At 40.6% G+C, this 20330-nt stretch overlaps 1 pseudogene; it reads right to left on the minus strand.

The window, feature by feature from the left end:
• Positions 1-5633: 5633 nt before the first annotated feature.
• Positions 5634-5751, minus strand: LOC126417227 (5S ribosomal RNA; annotated as a pseudogene).
• Positions 5752-20330: the final 14579 nt, after the last annotated feature.

Raw genomic sequence — 20330 nt, forward strand, 5'->3', positions numbered from 1 at the left:
TTGCTGATTTCAGACATGATACACATACTCCTGGATTTTTTAATAACTTTTCTTAATATAACACAGTAGTTTTTATAATTTTTGATAGTTTCTGGGTCACTACTCTTTCTTGCTGTCAGATACATTTCCCTTTTCCGGTTACAAGATATTTTGATACCCTTAGTAAGCCATGGTTTGTTACAAGGTTTCTTACGAGTATATTTAACTATTTTCTTGGGGAAGCTGTTTTCAAATGCATTTACAAAAATGTCATGAAATAAATTATATTTTAAATTGGCATCAGGTTCACGGTACACCTCATCCCAGTCTAACTGCTGTAGGCTTTCCCTGAAATTTGCAATTGTTAAATCGTTGACTGAACGTACTACTTTGGAGGACTGTTTAGTATTGCTGAATGGAGCTATGTCATATATTGTAACTAGCTGTGCACCATGATCAGAAAGACCATTCTCAACAGGCTGAGCATTTATCTGGTTAAACTTATCTTGGTCTATAAAGAAGTTATCTATCAGTGAGCTGCTATCCTTTACCACCCGAGTAGGAAAATCAATAACGGGTGTCAAATTGAAAGAACCGAGTAATACTTCAAGGTCATTTTTCCTATTACCCTCTTTCAGAGAATCTACATTGAAGTCCCCACAAATAATAATTTGCTTCCCCCTGTCTGACAGATAGCACAACAAGGAGTCCAAATTTTTCAGAAATAGATGAAAATTTCCTGATGGGCACCTATATACAGTTACAATTATAAATGTTCCTTTATTTAATTTAAGCTCACAGGCACATGCTTCTATATGTTTCTCTACACAAAACTTTTTTGTTTCTATACTTTTTGCACAATGATAATTTTTGACATATATGGCAACTCCTCCTTTCTCCATATTTTCTCTCATTACATGTGCAGAGAGCTTATAACCACTTACATTTACCTTATCCATTCAGTAACAATGTGATGCTCAGACAGGCATAGTATATCTATTTCATTCTCAGTTTCTAAATCTTCTAAACAAACCAGAAGCTCATCTACTTTATTCTTTAAACTCCCAATATTTTGATGAAATATACTTACATTATTTTTAATTATACTTTTATGAGAACCTTTCCTTATTCTAACATTTGCAGTACTCTCCTGTCTGAGTTTCTCATTGTGCTTAGGCCTAGTTCCTATACCAGTGGTCACATGGTGTTCAGAGAGGCAGATTATGTCAATTGGGTTGGGTGACTTTAATTCATCAATGCAATTACCTAGGACTGAGATACAACATGGTGGAGATAAAATTTCTGGTGATTGGTGAAAATTTATAATTGATAGCTGTGATTGGTGATCCAATGTGCTAGAATTGTGCTGTTTAATTTCTTTCCTAAACTGAAGATTTGTTTCAATCCTGACCTCTCGTAGAACTTGACATCTTTCTGTCTTACCTATCCTAAAAAAGGTGCTGCTCCAACACCTGTAACCACTGGTATTTTACCATTCATAGCAGTGCCTCCCCCCCTTAAATTTCCTGCTATTACCCCAGCCAGTTTCCCCTTCCCTTTCCTGTTGAGATGTAGGCCGTGCCTGGTATAGTCCCACCTACTGAGATAATCAACAGGAACCACACCAATATGAGCCCCCGCACCCGACCCAAGCAGCCGTTCTAACTCCAAATTAACTCTCCCAACAGAAGAGTTCAAATGAGGCCGGTCATGGCGTCTCAGGACAGATACAAATTCAACATTGGTGTGTCTCGATGCCGACGCAATCTTTACCAGGTCACACTCTATACTGTACCCAGGATCTCTGTCGATGCTGTTCCCTGGCCCTCCCACAATAACCACGGTGTCTTCCCTGGTAAATCCTTTACAGAGTGAACCTAAATCCTCTGTCACCTGATCCAGACTAGCACTTGGTTTGAAAAAATTTGTGACCTGGTATTCTGGTCCTAATTCCTCCTGCAGAAGTTGGCCCACACCTCTGGCATGAGAACTGCCTAACAACAAAACTTTCTTCCTTTTCGATGACTTTCCTACATTCTTTTTCAATTTCCTATTGAAAGTTTGTTGTGTCCTGTCTACACTTACCTCTGCTTGAGGCTCATCAGTTTCTAACTGAAGCAACAGGTCAAACTTATTTTTGACATTCACCACAAAACTGTCAGACTTAGTTCTAGGCCTGTTCCTTCTGCTACCTGTTGCCACTTCCCACCTCTCTTTGCCCTTCTCCCTCCTTAACCTGCCCAGATCTTCCCTAGCCTGATCTAGCTCAGCCTGAAGGGCAGCAATTTTCCCCTCCTGTTCCACTATCTTCCTATCTCTGCTGCAAATCCTACATAACCACTGATGAGCCTGATCCACTTTCCCAACACCCACGCCACTGCAGTCCCCCCAGTGAAAAAAACTACTGCATCCATCACACCAAACCCCAGAACTAACAATTCTACGGCAAGTCAGGCACTTCTCACTCATGGCAAAAATAATACTTTAGCTAGAATAAATCAATTAAATTACCGAAAATCAAAAAAGGCGTTACAAGAATTAAGCCTATTCACAAATGTATATAAGCAAGTTTCTGATTTAAAATTCCGCTGTTTTTCTGAGATCTGTATTAAAACAACGAAGGTATACGCTATTTATTATATATTTCACTCGATGGAATGAAAAAAAGGGCAATTAAACGAGATACTTTAACTTTGATTCTCCAAAAACGTTACGAGAATTAGGCCTATAAACAAATGTATATAGGCAAGTTTCTGATATAAAGTTACGCTGTTTTTCTGAAATCTGTATTAAAACAATGAAGTTATACGCTATTTACGGTAGTTTACTTATTTGTTACCGAGAAACTAGTTAAATTACCTTGAAACAAGAAACAAACACGTTTACAAAATTTAAGCCTAAGCGCGACTTCGCGAAGTTACGATCTTTTCGTGTTTTCTGAAAAAATACGCAAAGAAAAGTCAAACCTTTAACGGCAAGACTAAACAATACACTAATGCACGTATTTAATTTGTTGTCAGCGTTAAACTAAATTATATTCCTGTCTAAATCACTTAACTTTCTGGAAATGGTTTCTGGCGTCACTTACTCGGCGGCCATCTTGGAAGCAGCTCCAACTCACATTTTTCTATTCTAATTGCTGCATGATGCTGCAGATCAAACAGGGCTTGTTGTCACTTTTGTTCTCTAGTTATGACTCTTGGAATACGTGGCAGAGTTTTCAGCCACTCATCATCAGGTACATTCAGCATCCTGATTCCACAAGGTGTGCACCCTGTCAATTCGTGAGGCACATTGATATGAATTCTCTCAAAATATGGTACCAACTCAACCCACTTAGTTTGTTGATTTGCTGCATATGTCCGGACAAATCAATTAAAATCACGAAAACATAGTTCCACGTGATTCGCGCTTGTATTAAAAAAAGATACAACAAAATATATTATGTGTCGTGTTCCCGCAGAAACATTTTCCAGTCCTGGCTTTTGAAATTGTCTGTCAGCAAGGTCATCGGTTTCCTGGCGCCTGGTATATAGTCTGATACAATTTTTCAGACTATAGTTATTGTAGCGGAGGTTCTTGTGGGATACAATTTCAGATGTTTTGAGAAAATATCAAACACAGCTACCACATATTTTACCCTGTCTCTTGGTATTGGCAATGGTCCAGTTACATAGACAGCAACCATCTGTGATGGAGCTGTCGTAACCATTGGTGTAGTTCATTCCTAGTACTACGAGTACATGGTTTTGTTTTTTGACAAATGAGGCAAGACCTCACAAGTGTTTTGACTTTATGATGTAAGTTCGAAAAATAACAGTATCTAATTAACAGATCGGTGCACTTATTGCCATCAAAATGTCCCCAACAATCGTGAGTGTACCATATCAGACTGTTAACTGACCATGTAGGTATACAAACACACCAGTTTTCTGAAGTTTCTTTCATTCTGTGATACAAAATATCATTTTACATCTTACATAATTTGCCAAATTCTCCATTTGGATTGTTATTCAGTGAGATATTTATCCCATACCACAACCTAGCGACACATGCGTACATATTTGTCCCGTGTGGTGGGATCTGTAAGCAACAGGATTTTAAACTCAGTAGACTGTTCTACTATGCCCACAAACTCAGATAAATCTCTAGGTAATCTGGACGATGTGTCTGCAGTCACATTATCCGTTCTCTTTATGTGTATGATTTGGAAGTCGTAATCTTGCAAAGCCAAAATCCACCTTGTTAGACGTTTGTGCAGGAAGCGGCATGTCAGCACATAATTAAGCACTTGGTGGTCGCAAAATATTATTACCTTTTTACCGTAGACTTAATAATGAAATTTCTTTAGTGCCCATAACACTGCGAGTGCTTCAAGTTCTGTTGTGGAATAGGACTGCTCGCAGGAATTCAGCACACGACTTGCAAATCCTATTATTTTAATTTCAGTTTGTTGCCTTTTATATCCCACTTGAAATAAGCAACATCCCAACCCACAAAAAGATGTTTCCGTCACAAGATAAAAATCTTGTGACATGACAGGATGGTGCAATATCTCCACATTTATTAGTGCTTCTTTGATTTGATGCCCTCTTGCATTCATCAGTGAAAATCCAAGGTTTAATAACTGAGCAGGTATAAATCGCCTAAAAAAGGAGGCCATTCTAGAAATGCCTTTAGTTGCTTTTTGTTATTAGGGTATGGCATCTCCTCTATTGCTTTTAATTTCTCAGGATTGGGTAAGATTCCCATGTGAGAAATGTGTCCTACAATCTTTATTTCCTCACAACCAAATTTAGATTTTTCAAGCCTGGCCATAACTCTACTGCTGCAAATCTTGTTAACACATGGTGTAAAATCTCCAAATGTTCATACCAGGCTTCTGTTGCTATTAGGATATCATCCACATATACCATTACGTTTTAGAAAAGGTCAGGCCCTAATACATTGTGCAGTGTCATAATGAACACACCCGCACTGACATTCAACCCAAATGGTAAAACATGGAACTGTGACCTCTACTGGCAAATATAAACGCGGTATATTTCCTCAGAGCTTGAGTCAAGGGCACGTGCCAGTAAGAACCTTTTAAATTAAGGTTTGTTAAATACTTGACACATTGAAATTTCTGGATTTGTTTTTCTGTATTTTCGGGTCTGGTCTGAACGGGTATCATTATGTTATTAATGCCCCGTGGTCCAATACTAATCGAACACTACTGCCCGTTTTCATAACTGCTAACAGCGGAGTACTATACAGTGACATCGAAGGTTCGATTGTCTGCCAACACAGCATCTTTATTCCTACAGTTGGACTTTTAAACCACGGTACACAGTAGGTAGCACGACAGAATGTTTGATGGGGCTTCACTTGCATGTCAAATTCATATCCCTTAATGATTCCTGTTTTTTCGGAAAATACTTTCACAAATTGATTTAAAACTAAACTCCTCCCGCACAGGCCACGAAGGCACAAATATACCAACTGGCCACCATGTCATCCTCAGCCCACAGGCATCGCTGTATGCTGATATGGAGGGGCATGTGGTCAGCACACCGGTCTTCCGGCCTTATGTCAGTTTCCGAGACTGGAGCCGCTACTTCTCAATTAAGTAGCTCCTCAGTTTGCCTCACAAGGGCTGAGTGCACCCGGCTTGCCAACAGCACTCGGTAGACCGGATGGTCACCCATACAAGTGCTAGCCCAGCACGACAGTGCTTAACTTCGGTGATCTGATGGGAACTGGTGTTACCACTGTGGCAAGGCTGTTGGCACAAATTGATTTAACAGTTGTCTGAAGTCAGCTTGTTGTGGCTGGCTTAAGTAAGAAGATTCGGCTACTTTTCCTTCAGTTCTTGTTTAAGAGTGACAGCTTCCAACTCCCAATCAGGTTCCTGTTCATTACTGCTCTGTTTAATGACACAGTCATTGTTACCAAATGTATCTAGATCACTGACAGTTACCCAGACATTTCGGCAATAATTTATATATGTGATGGGGTCGTAACCAGTGACAGGTCAATTTGCCAGTTATGGTAGGATAAAGTGCAATTGGCCCGGGAGAGATCAATTCTCGCATTCATTTCCCATAGCGCATCAAGTCCCAGGATGCAAGGCACTGTAAGATTGCTTACCACAAGGAATGAGCATAATATGGCTTCTTTTTCCGTGGCGATCTCAACTTGCACCTGATTCCTTATCATTTTCACTCTGCCCCACAGAGCACCTACAACCTTACAATCTTCCACTGGCAAGATGTGTAACTTCTTCAAACGATTGATGCATTTTAATTATTGCTCATCTATGACAGAGACCCTCGCCCCTGTATCAAGGATTACTCTCACTTCTATTCCATTTATCTTTGCTATAAACACAGCCTGTACATGATCTACCTCCTGTTGTTTTGCCGACCACAGATCAATTCTTCTTTAATATCGCTTCTGTCATTATAATGGAGTAAATGTTCACCCACATTCTGCCTGCCACCTCCCCCCCCCCTTTAACCTTGCCGACCGTCTGGGAAGGGCTTACAGAGGTCAGCCAGAGTTTAACAGTCTGTCGCACACTGTCGAAACTGGTCTGTCACGTCTGTAATTCTCACCGCATCAGTTACAGTTTGCGATATACCATGAGCGACATACACATGTGGCTGACTATTCGGTGGCTGTGGTGTGGTTGGTGGCATCGGAATAACGTTGATATGGTTAACAGGCACATAACCTGTCAGCATGGCTTGTTGTGTTTGCCAATTCCCTGTCCCTGTCCGTCGCCACTGCTCATTGTTTGTTCGCATATTTTTATTTACAAAGTTGGAGTTTCCTCCCCCTTTCCTTCGTCTTTTTTGGTTATAATTGTCTCCCCCTCTTTTTGGTGGAGACTGGTTCATATTGGCATACTGGTTCACACTACACCCATTACTATTCCAGCTATTATTCGCAGGCGGCCCATTATTCACTGAGTTCGCCTTTTTATGGAAATTTTCTCCATGCAAATATTCATTGTTTTCGCCAGAACCATTTTTACGACGGCTACCATCCCCATGATTTCTGGTTTTGTTATTCCCTTGACCATTATTTGAGTTCCCTCGCTCGCTCTGTTGGGCATCCCCATGTATCAAGTGCCGAGAATCTATCGTTGCCATGAACAATTCTAAGTTTACCACAGCAGTGGTTAAAAGGTTTATGGTTGTACACCTGTTTACGCAATCATTCCTGCACAGACATAGACCAATACATGGCTAGGAATTTGTTCTCAAATTCCGTGAACGTCGGACATTGTTCCGCAATTTCCATCGCACACAGTGATGCGTCCCCCGTAATAAATGAAATCATGAACTGAATTTTCTGGAGGTCCATCAATGAGAATCGTATCACGTTTCGAAAACTTTTGACAAAAGTCACAGGATGTATACTTTTCTTTTCATCATTAAAGGTTTGAAATTGCTGGTGTTGAATTAAAGATTCTTCGTGTTTTACTTCTGCTACCGTTGGTAACACTCCAGCCTCGTTTGCAGCCACAATCATTGCATAATTCATCAGAGATAGCAGTTACATTCTCTTGCAATCTGATTTTTCTACTCTGTGCATATCAAGTGGTACATTTCTGTATTGCACTTTTCTACCAGGTATCGTGCCGGTCGATGATTGTGTCTCGAGCTCCAGCTTGTCTGACACAATCATCAATCATTTATTCTAAATTGGTTGACATATTTTAACGTTTCTATGAATTAGTTTGACGTAAGGTCGTGTACTCATCATTGCATCGACGATCTGTCACAGACGTAGTCCTGGATTCTTAGACAGTTACTGTAACATTTAACTATTTGATTAAATGAATATTTAATCCTGCATTATGTTTCAGCAGTGTATTTATTGCGATCTCAAAGAAAATCAAAACATCTTTACGAAACTCAAATAAATAGTAACATACTTACAATAATGAAATGAATTACTTTTGAATGCATTATGGGAACAGCAGTGATCACTGTCTTGTAAATAATTACTATTAAAAACAGTCTTGATCACGATTTATTTTACAGGTGACCGGTTTCGACCACTACTGTGGTCATCTTCAGACCAATGGGTTGGAACGCCTTTCTGTTGGAGAATCACAACTTTCCAACAGAAAGGCGTTCCAACCCATTGGTCTGAAGATGACCACAGTAGTGGTCGAAACCGGTCACCTGTAAAATAAATCGTGATCAAGACTGTTTTTAATAGTAATTAATGAAATGAATCTTACTCAACAAGCTACATGCTTTCTGTCCAACTTGACACAAAGTACTGACTGACTCTGCCAATATGGCTGCCCCTATATACACTCCTGGAAATTGAAATAAGAACACCGTGAATTCATTGTCCCAGGAAGGGGAAACTTTATTGACACATTCCTGGGGTCAGATACATCACATGATCACACTGACAGAACCACAGGCACATAGACACAGGCAACAGAGCATGCACAATGTCGGCACTAGTACAGTGTATATCCACCTTTCGCAGCAATGCAGGCTGCTATTCTCCCATGGAGACGATCGTAGAGATGCTGGATGTAGTCCTGTGGAACGGCTTGCCATGCCATTTCCACCTGACGCCTCAGTTGGACCAGCGTTCGTGCTGGACGTGCAGACCGCGTGAGACGACGCTTCATCCAGTCCCAAACATGCTCAATGGGGGACAGATCCGGAGATCTTGCTGACCAGGGTAGTTGACTTACACCTTCTAGAGCACGTTGGGTGGTACGGGATACATGCGGACGTGCATTGTCCTGTTGGAACAGCAAGTTCCCTTGCCGGTCTAGGAATGGTAGAACGATGGGTTCGATGACGATTTGGATGTACCGTGCACTATTCAGTGTCCCCTCGACGGCCTAACGGTGTGCGGGACCGTAGCCCAGCTTCATGGAGACGGTTGCGAATGGCCCTCGCCGATACCCCAGGAGCAACAGTGTCCCTAATTTGCTGGGAAGTGGCGGTGCGGTACCCTACGGCACTGCGTAGGATTCTACGGTCTTGGCGTGCATCCGTGCTTCGCTGCGGTCCGGTCCCAGGTCGATGGGCACGTGCACCTTCCGCCGACCACTGGCGACAACATCGATGTACTGTGGAGACCTCACGCCCCACGTGTTGAGCAATTCGGCGGTACGTCCACCTGGCCTCCTGCATGCCCACTATACGCCCTCGCTCAAAGTCCGTCAACTGCACATACGGTTCACGTCCACGCTGTCGCAGCATGCTACCAGTGTTAAAGACTGCGATGGAGCTCCGTATGCCACGGCAAACTGGCTGACACTGACGGCGGCGGTGCACAAATGCTGCGCAGCTAGCGCCATTCAACGGCCAACACCGCGGTTCCTGGTGTGTCCGCTGTGCCGTGCGTGTGATCATTGCTTGTACAGCCCTCTCGCAGTGTCCGGAGCAAGTATGGTGGGTCTGACACACCGGTGACAATGTGTTCTTTTTTCCATTTCCAGGAGTGTATATATAAATCCAAAAAATCCTCAGTATTCTTATAAAGGGTGTTTTGATAAAATTAAAATTAAAATTTATCTTAATATTAATAACTAATATTGTAAGTAAGTAAGAAGATTCGGTTACTTTTCCTTCAGTTCTTTGTTTAAGAGTTGCTTACATATAACAAACTTAAACCATTTGATATTTTATAAATGGGAAAATAGTCAAATATGAAATATTAAGAATACTTTGGATGTTTTTATTAATTACAGAAGATTCATACTGAAGTGAACATTCCTACCAACTACTGGACGTACACTCTTCAATACAATTTCAGTGTACTAATCATCTTATTAGTAACTATTCCAGAGGTACATGTTTATCTGCATCCCTACAATATTTACGTCAGAAATTTTCTGTTTATGGTCGAAAATATTTTTTAAACCAGTTTCTAATGGACTGTTACGTCTCAACAACCCCCAAAAGGATTTGTGCAACTAAAAGTTGAACAAAACCTTTTCTGACAGATCTAAGTAATAGTACACAATAAACTGAGGAACAAGCATTTTACTTGTGGTATGAGATAAATCCTGTGTTTGATTAAATATGTAAATTAATATGATGCATTATGCAAAAATTATTACTCAATAGTACAAGGAAAGAACAAGTTATTTCTTAGCTGTATGGAGTAACATGTAACTTTGAGTCTCAAAACTATTATAAAATTCCTAAGTGTAAATGCACTAATCTCTGTACTTTACATAAAATATCAGATTACGGTACACTGACTGTTTTGTTGATCGTCTTGATGTTTGCAGTACACAGACTTCTTTATGGATAATCTTGAAGTTTGCAGTATGCAGACTGCTTTGAAGAAAATCTTGAAGTTTGCGGTATGCAGACAGCTTTGTTGAATGAAATATCTGACACCAATGGCCAATCTTACTATTTTTCATTTGTCTAGACACTTCCAACACCTCCTTCCCACCTTTACAATCATTCAAATATTAATTAATGTATTTTTTCAGGAATATATGTGCAACACAGTTCTTGCTTTTCCCTTCACAGTAAGTGCTTGCATATAACAGAATGATACTTAAGAGTGCAGTTACATATTACTGAGTGACAATATAGAATAACTTGAATAAGTGACTAATACATCATATTGGTTGTGTTTTATAAGTGATTGGACATCACAACAATTATGTGGCTGGGTCTTATACATAGGTAAGTGTTCACCATCATAATGAATCATAAGTGACTGGTACATCATGACAAAAATATGATTAGGCTTTATACACTGGTAAGTTCGTTTGTGCATTATATATAAAACGTATTTATGTGACCGAGTAGTATAAATGAGCCATTCCTCACGACAACATAGTGACATGACAGAGCATACTTGTATATAAGTAAGTGTTCACAATTTTGAGTGCTGATATATGGCTGAAAAAATACATAAGTAAATGTTTACCACTTGGGTGTCAACACACGTCAAAACCAGACATAAATACACTCCTGGAAATTGAAATAAGAACACCGTGAATTCATTGTCCCAGGAAGGGGAAACTTTATTGACACATTCCTGGGGTCAGATACATCACATGATCACACTGACAGAACCACAGGCACATAGACACAGGCAACAGAGCATGCACAATGTCGGCACTAGTACAGTGTATATCCACCTTTCGCAGCAATGCAGGCTGCTATTCTCCCATGGAGACGATCGTAGAGATGCTGGATGTAGTCCTGTGGAACGGCTTGCCATGCCATTTCCACCTGGCGCCTCAGTTGGACCAGCGTTCGTGCTGGACGTGCAGACCGCGTGAGACGACGCTTCATCCAGTCCCAAACATGCTCAATGGGGGACAGATCCGGAGATCTTGCTGGCCAGGGTAGTTGACTTACACCTTCTAGAGCACGTTGGGTGGCACGGGATACATGCGGACGTGCATTGTCCTGTTGGAACAGCAAGTTCCCTTGCCGGTCTAGGAATGGTAGAACGATGGGTTCGATGACGGTTTGGATGTACCGTGCACTATTCAGTGTCCCCTCGACGATCACCAGTGGTGTACGGCCAGTGTAGGAGATCGCTCCCCACACCATGATGCCGGGTGTTGGCCCTGTGTGCCTCGGTCGTATGCAGTCCTGATTGTGGCGCTCACCTGCACGGCGCCAAACACGCATACGACCATCATTGGCATCAAGGCAGAAGCGACTCTCATCGCTGAAGACGACACGTCTCCATTCGTCCCTCCATTCACGCCTGTCGCGACACCACTGGAGGCGGGCTGCACGATGTTGGAGCGTGAGCGGAAGACGGCTTAACGGTGTGCGGGACCGTAGCCCAGCTTCATGGAGACGGTTGCGAATGGTCCTCGCCGATACCCCAGGAGCAACAGTGTCCCTAAGCGGCGGTGCGGTCCCCTATGGCACTGCGTAGGATCGTACGGTCTTGGCGTGCATCCGTGCGTCGTTGCGGTCTGGTCCCAGGTCGAGGGGCACGTGCACCTTCCGCCGACCACTGGCGACAACATCGATGTACTGTGGAGACCTTACGCCCCACGTGTTGAGCAATTCGGCGGTACGTCCACCCGGCCTCCCGCATGCCCACTATACGCCCTCGCTCGAAGTCCGTCAACTGCACATACGGTCCACGTCCACGCTGTCGCGGCATGCTACCAGTGTTAAAGACTGCGATGGAGCTCCGTATGCCACGGCAAACTGGCTGACACTGACGGCGGCGGTGCACAAATGCTGCGCAGCTAGCGCCATTCGACGGCCAACACCGCGGTTCCTGGTGTGTCCGCTGTGCCGTGCGTGTGATCATTGCTTGTACAGCCCTCTCGCAGTGTCCGAAGCAAGTATGGTGGGTCTGACACACCGGTGTCAATGTGTTCTTTTTTCCATTTCCAGGAGTGTATGTTGGAATTTACCTTTATCTGTGCCCAATTTTATGTGCGGTCTAATCTGATGTTGCTACATCATGTCTAATGTGATGACAATCAACGAGAAGTGTATCAACTTCTTATTGAGCAGTATATATTCTGGAAGTTCTGCTGGTACTTAATTTACCAATGTAAATCTGATTCTACAGTTGCATGTGGCCATGGTGGCTCACAGTCTCTACAAGAAGATGCTGAAAAATTTGGGATGACGACTTTCAAGCTACGAGAACATGGTGCCTTTGACAGTTATTGTGGGCAAATCCCTCTATCCGTCCTTGTGGTTTCCTGACCTGAAATGTTCATGTTGGTTCAGTTACTCTAAAATCTGAGTTTGACCTGTAAAGAAATAAGGACGTTTGGTCCTGCGAGTGGTACACTCATTATGTCTTGTTGCATTTCAGCAGTTGAAAACTGACATAATTTTTCTATGAAAATAGATGTCTGAAAGGCTAACAATTACTGTTTCTTGTAAGTTGCTTGACAACTAACTTTACATGATATGATGCACATGGTAGTCGTGTGTTTAATCTGGTCTATCTACACTTATTACAATGATATACTATTACATGCAATATAATTCTTTATAATCACCCATTGCCAATGTATTCTCGAGTGTTTTACTCATATGTGCTGCTGCTTGAAATATCTTCTACCTCTACTTAACACAGTGATATACTGTCACATGCAACATGGTTCTCAGTAACCACTCATTATCAATGCTCTTTTTCTTTCAAAAGAATTATATTTACTTTAATTAGATATACAACTTATGGGCACAAAGTTAGAACTACCGGTGTATTAACATATATTATACCATGACATAATTCACATGCAACCTAATTCACTATAATCGCTCATTGTCAAGATATTCTCAAACTCACTTCTGTTTGTTTATATGAGCTGCCACTTGAAATAATTTTGTTACATGCACTGTATGAAATAGTCCTTGGACTTTCATATGCATTTTCAGTTCAAAAGAGAACATATATGATGTTCAGATGAGAACCCAGAAAATTAAATTTTATATCTCAGACCTGCTTCCTACTTTGTTTGTTTATCGATATGGGATATGCAGTAATTCAATATGATATTTGTGTAACTTATTTCCATATTTTCATGTTTCTGTACTAATTATGTTTGAGCTGCAACAGACATCAGAGAAACACAGTAATTCTGTACCTCGGTTTAGATTTTCTATGTTTGTGTATCAGCTATGTCACAGGTTTCAATATTTTCATGTTTATGTAATTAATTATGTTTAATGAAACCCAGATATTAGAGGGACTGCTTGTAAGACAGCTGGTTGTATCTAGCATTTGTTACTTGAATTAACCAACACAGTGTTAAATATGTCAATTACTCTGTCATGCAAAATGCTAATTGTTCACCCTTCCGCGATCGGTCAATAGGGAGTGTTGGGATTAATTTTCGGGGACTGGGAAGGTGAGGCTGTGGCAAGTTCTGTAGGGAATGCCGAACACACTTCTCCCTCTGGCGCTACAGTGAAGTACTGGAACAGTGGGGCTCGTGGTTGAGGGGGGGGGGGTTTCCTGTCTTTGGGATCTTTCATCTTCCCTTCTTCAGCTCCAACACTCTGAGAATCTTCTATTTTATTTCTTACTTCTCATCAGAGTACCAAACCGTCCATCCCTCTTTCCATACACATATGTCTCTATTGCTGAGACACTTCTCATTTACTGTGCCAGCTTTAATTAGGTGACTAAAGCCTATTTTATAAGAGGATCTAGGGCACAAGCTAGCATTTATGTGTTATTAAATCTAACTATGCTCTGTCATACTATATACACTCCTGGAAATGGAAAAAAGAACACATTGACACCGGTGTGTCAGACCCACCATACTTGCTCCGGACACTGCGAGAGGGCTGTACAAGCAATGATCACACGCACGGCACAGCGGACACACCAGGAACCGCGGTGTTGGCCGTCGAATGGCGCTAGCTGCGCAGCATTTGTGCACCGCCGCCGTCAGTGTCAGCCAGTTTGCCGTGGCATACGGAGCTCCATCGCAGTCTTTAACACTGGTAGCATGCCGCGACAGCGTGGACGTGAACCGTATGTGCAGTTGATGGACTTTGAGCGAGGGCGTATAGTGGGCATGCGGGAGGCCGGGTGGACGTACCGCCGAATTGCTCAACACGGGGGCGTGAGGTCTCCACAGTACATCGATGTTGTCGCCAGTGGTCGGCGGAAGGTGCACGTGCCCGTCGACCTGGGACCGGACCGCAGCGAAGCACGGATGCACGCCAAGACCGTAGGATCCTACGCAGTGCCGTAGGGGACCGCACCGCCACTTCCCAGCAAATTAGGGACACTGTTGCTCCTGGGGTATCCGCGAGGACCATTCGCAACCGTCTCCATGAAGCTGGGCTACGGTCCCGCATCGTTCTACCATTCCTAGACCGGCAAGGGAACTTGCTGTTCCAACAGGACAATGCACATCCGCATGTATCCCGTGCCACCCAACGTGCTCTAGAAGGTGTAAGTCAACTACCCTGGCCAGCAAGATCTCCGGATCTGTCCCCCATTGAGCATGTTTGGGACTGGATGAAGCGTCGTCTCACGCGGTCTGCACGGCCAGCACGAACGCTGGTCCAACTGAGGTGCCAGGTGGAAATGGCATGGCAAGCCGTTCCACAGGACTACATCCAGCATCTCTACGATCGTCTCCATAGGAGAATAGCAGCCTGCATTGCTGCGAAAGGTGGATATACACTGTACTAGTGCCGACATTGTGCATGCTCTGTTGCCTGTGTCTATGTGCCTGTGGTTCTGTCAGTGTGATCATGTGATGTATCTGACCCCAGGAATGTGTCAATAAAGTTTCCCCTTCCTGGGACAATGAATTCACGGTGTTCTTATTTCAATTTCCAGGAGTGTAGATTAAGGTAAAGAGTGAAGTATCACAGGTTACATTTGAACAGCTTGAACATTATAAAAAATGTTTAGTTCAGCCATTTCAAAGGTATGATGCATACTTTTCCTTATCAGGTAATGAATAATGAATGATCTAGACTCCAATTGGATGTAGATGTCTGCACGGACGACAGCATTACCATGGATAGAAATCATCATGGGCTTCAGACAAATACCTAATCTTTGAAACATTATTTTACTATAGTTTCACCTTTTGCTGCACATGACACAGCAATTGTTTATGACCGTCAGAATACAAATGATATAATAACATAAAGTTGAACTGGTTTTCATTAAGTATATCACATTAGTGAAAACAGTTGGCTTGCTGTAACATACAGCAACATTAGACAGCACCTAATTTACTTTCTTCACCATTCAAACATCCTACATCACATGAGATTTATAGCTGAGCAGTTTGCCGATTTGAGCAGACATGACAAAAGTAACATGCAGAACACCTTATATCTGTATCAAACAGATAGCATAATATATACAGATACCAGACATGTAGAAAACAACATCCGTATCTTATAGTACTAAAAGGTAAAACAATTATTAAATAAGACTACTAATGGCTGACCACAATACTCATTGAAGCAGTAGAGATAAAATGAAAAGAAAACCTGTATGAATCTCAAAACCTGGGAATCAGAAACACTTCCTGCACAATAACTATCTCCAACATAAACTTCCATTTTCTTCATGCTCTAAAGATGGAGCCATTCCAATAATACAAACATAATAAATTTCTTTCTGAGAAACGTTCCTTTGCCATGTACACAGTAGTTCAATTGAATAGTCTGACAAGCTAGCACTTCTATTCAGTCTTAATGTTTAAATCAGAACTTATATAGGAGACCATAAACAGTCTAACCTAATTGTAAACACATCCAAGATGTAAGGTGATAGAATTTCACTATAACTGCACAAACATCAAAGGTAAACTTTACACCAACTCTAAACATTTTCTCAACTTTTCACAAAATCATCAGCACAATGAGAGTATAACATTATCAGCACAATGAGAGTATCATATCTGAAATGTTAAGTAACAGAACTTCATTATAACTGCACAGACATCATAAGTAAATATCAGAGCAACTCTCCTTAAAATTGATACATGTGTTGCATTATTACCTTTTCTGACCACCTGTATTCATTTAAACTACATAATCATTGACTTACTAACTATTGGACTACATGGACAGTGGAAGGAGGTCAGTTTGGACAGAAAAGTAAGAGAGGATGTTACTTGAAAAAGGAAATCGTCACACCAGATTGGAGCCTTGGTTCGCCACCCCCAGATTGCAAAAAGCTTGCAACTTCCTGAGGAAAAACAATTCTTGTTATGTTACATTAGTGATCAATGTTGTCTCTATATTTTCAGCTGTGTAACATTCCTGATTCCAAATAACAACAAATTCAAATGGTCCTACATAATTATCAAACCACCCCCAATCTATGCCAGGTAAAAGCATACACAAATGTTCCAACATACGCTTTTCACCTCCACTCTATGAATAGACAAAATATAGGTCAAAATATGCAAATATTCACACATAAAAGAAATAGTAATATAAACTAAAAAAATATTTTGCAGTATTAGCTTCAAATGTGTTATGTTATCTGATTTCTCAATTCTCAGTGTTTGAATTTACAGAAAGCAGTGAACATTAATTGCACCTATTATGATTTGTGATTTGCTTTCAAATAGATTTTCCTTATTATTGTGTCAGAATACTCATAACGTGTCGTAACAAGGTGTACAACATGGATTTGTCTGTGTGGCACTATTTGCTGGTTGTTATTCGGATTTGTGGTACTTTCATTAACTGGGTAACTGTTTTTGCAAAGTTCCCTCAAATCTGTCTGCAAGCTACTGATTTTAACACACACATTCCCTTGCTCCACTACTTGTACACATTCACTGATTGAATTACTCTTAGGTACCTGTTCCAAATTTCCAAAACAACTTTCCGTCCCTAATTACACATTTTGACAAATTTCATTTATGACTGCAAACTTTTGGTCACTATGGTTGCATCTGTTACTACAGTCACTATTTTCTCACACAATGTCACTAACGTCTACTGGCAAAATTGAACTATCATGCGCTTCTCTGCTTGTCTCAAAATCATCACTCAAGCTTACATCAGATTTTCCAGAATCAGTCAGCACACAATCATCAACCTTCAGCATACACCATTCCGTCCAATTCTGTGAGCAATATAGTATCATCAACTTCATCATCATCATCATCAGAAACATTATAATCAGAAACATTACCATCATACTTAATATTATTCTCAGCACTAAATTCATTTCCATCTTCAAATACACCAACAACTTCAACACTATGATCGTTCTGTTCTACCACATCATCTTTTTCCTGTTTATTGCTTACTGAAATTTTAAATGGAATGACATTTTCATTCTCACTTTCATTGCCAAGTACATGATCTTCCACTTCGAAACATCCAACACCAGTATCAGCTTTTTCACTTATTCCACATTCACTCAACTTTTAAATTAAGGGGCTTCGGAACGCCCTATACTTGCAATGTTAAAATAACGCTTATGAATTACGTCTTTCCTCACAAAGTATTTGAGGTAGGAAGTTGAACTTTTTACAGATTATTTTTTGGAATATGGGCTACAACTTAACACAGGGATTTTACAAAATTGTAGTTCAGTTATTAAAGATGATTTTTTTTCAATTGTAGTGAAAATTCACAACATTTTTTTGCAATTTTTTATTTATACATTCAAAAACATACAGTTTTTTGGAAAAAGGCTGTGTTAAATTATGCAGAAGGTACTGTGTAACATTTACTGAAAGTTTGAAACAAATATGTTTGGAAGATCCTTAGAAAACATGTAATTAGTATGAGAAAATAAAAGTTTTGGGAATCGAGCGACAAAGATTGGATTAACTTTTTAGTACATTCCAGGTCCATAGGATGGATTATCTTCATCCTCTGCAAACTCCTCCTCCAGCTTCCTCTTGTTCCTCCTCCTGTTTACTCTTGCTTGTATTTCTAGACTCTTTACAGCCCTGTCTGCAGCCCGAAGGCGTTCCTTGTCTAAAGCAAGCATCGCTCGTTGTTGTGTTCGTAGATTTTGCAACCATTTTCTTCAGTTGCAGTTACTGCAACACTGTTCCAAAAGGTGGTCATGTATGAACACTTATCACATTTCAGTTGTATTTCACTAGCAAGACCTACGTGCTTTATTATGGAGAGTTCGAGACCAACTTCACTTCAATGAATACATCTTACACAGTTTGAAAAAATTCCTTTGAGAACCGACATATCAAATATTTCATTCACATCCGATTCGCCCATAAAACATTCATAGTTTTCACTCATTGAACCAAGCTTCTTCTGTGAAGTATTTTCTTTCCCACTTTGACTGCTATGGGCAGGTGTACTTGAGAGGTTAGGTTCACTCACTTGGTTATCGTCTTTATTGTTTACAGTAATAACACATACCTTTGGCTTTCCAACATTTCTCCTTTTCTTAAAAGCCTTCAGAGGATTTCTAATAACTTTACTTTTACTCATTATTATACTTCAACAAAACAGAGACTCAAGAAACAGAATTAATTACGAATATTTTCGAGATAACGACAGAGTAAATAAACATTAAACAATCGACAATCACACCAGCGATATATATTGAACCATCACAGGTTAGCCACAACACATACTTTATGTCACATCACTAAAATGTACCTGATGAACACGGACGTTAATAATAACACCATTTGACAGCAGTTTAACAGAGCCACAGTGGGTCACGCCCATGTAGAACACATTTCAAAAAAAATTTAAAAATAGTTGTAGTCTTCGGAATTGAATAAATTATATATCTATTAAAAGGTAATAGTCTGCAGATTCAGAAAACGCAAAAAGGTAAAAATTGAACTTTTCATGATTTTGAGCCTTTCCGGAGCCCCTTAATCCATACTCATCAAATCTGTTTTCAACACTATCAGTAGCTGCTACTGCATTACTAATGTCAAAGAAATTTGTCAATGTTTTCTTCTAATTTGAATTCAGATTTTCTTCTACTTTTTTGTTCATCTTTGTTTTCAGATAGGCCTAAAAATTTTCCCAAAATGCTGTATCAAACTTCACTCTCGTCACTTCAGGTTGTGTTCTGGATACAAAATTTTCCTATTTGTTCTACCTTTTCGCCCTTCTGAAATTACCACAATGTGCGTGATTATGATCCCGATATTCTTTTGCCTCACTCTGACAGGCTCCAAAGGAGGCAGGCCATAGTTTTCTGGAGCATTCCTTGTGTTTTCAAAATTGTTACCATTATTTCCTTGACCTTGTCCCCACTGCCTATTTTTTGGTTCAAAATTTCTGTTTTCAGGTCTGTGTCTGTCATTTCTTTCCCCATAATTTTCATGTCTAAAATCTCCCCTCCTACCCCTATGTTCAAAATGATCATTGGAAGCTCTGTTTCTATTTCTACTATCATCTGGCCTGTCATTATATCTTTCATTTCTTTCCCAGGCTAAGTCTAATTTGTCTACAAATCTTAAAATTCCTAAATAGTGTCATCAGGCCCATAGACCAGACTCCACTGTACCCTGCGTGGCAAACTACGTTTTAAGGCGTCTATTTGCATCATTTCATCAAGAGATTTATCAAGATGTACTAAAGTTCTTAACTTTTGTTCACAAAACTTTTTCATGCGACCACTACACTGCTTGAAATTTGGGCCATTCAGAAATTCTGACTTAATTCTAGCTTGTCTAATTTCTGACCAAAATTTCTTCATGAAAGTACGTTCTACCCCATTAAACGACATTTCAGGTTCGCTTGTGACAAAGCCTCTGTATCTAAAACCTTTTTAAAAAAATTGATTTTCAAATTATCGCTCATTTTACTGTCAAAGTTGTCTTTAATCTGGCACTTGAAATCAACTGGATGTATATTCCCATCCCCTGAAAATGTTTTAATATTAACATTGTTCCACAATGAACTGTAATTACTGAA

This window comes from Schistocerca serialis, chromosome 8, assembly GCF_023864345.2.
Source record: "Schistocerca serialis cubense isolate TAMUIC-IGC-003099 chromosome 8, iqSchSeri2.2, whole genome shotgun sequence".
NCBI lineage: Eukaryota > Metazoa > Arthropoda > Insecta > Orthoptera > Acrididae > Schistocerca > Schistocerca serialis.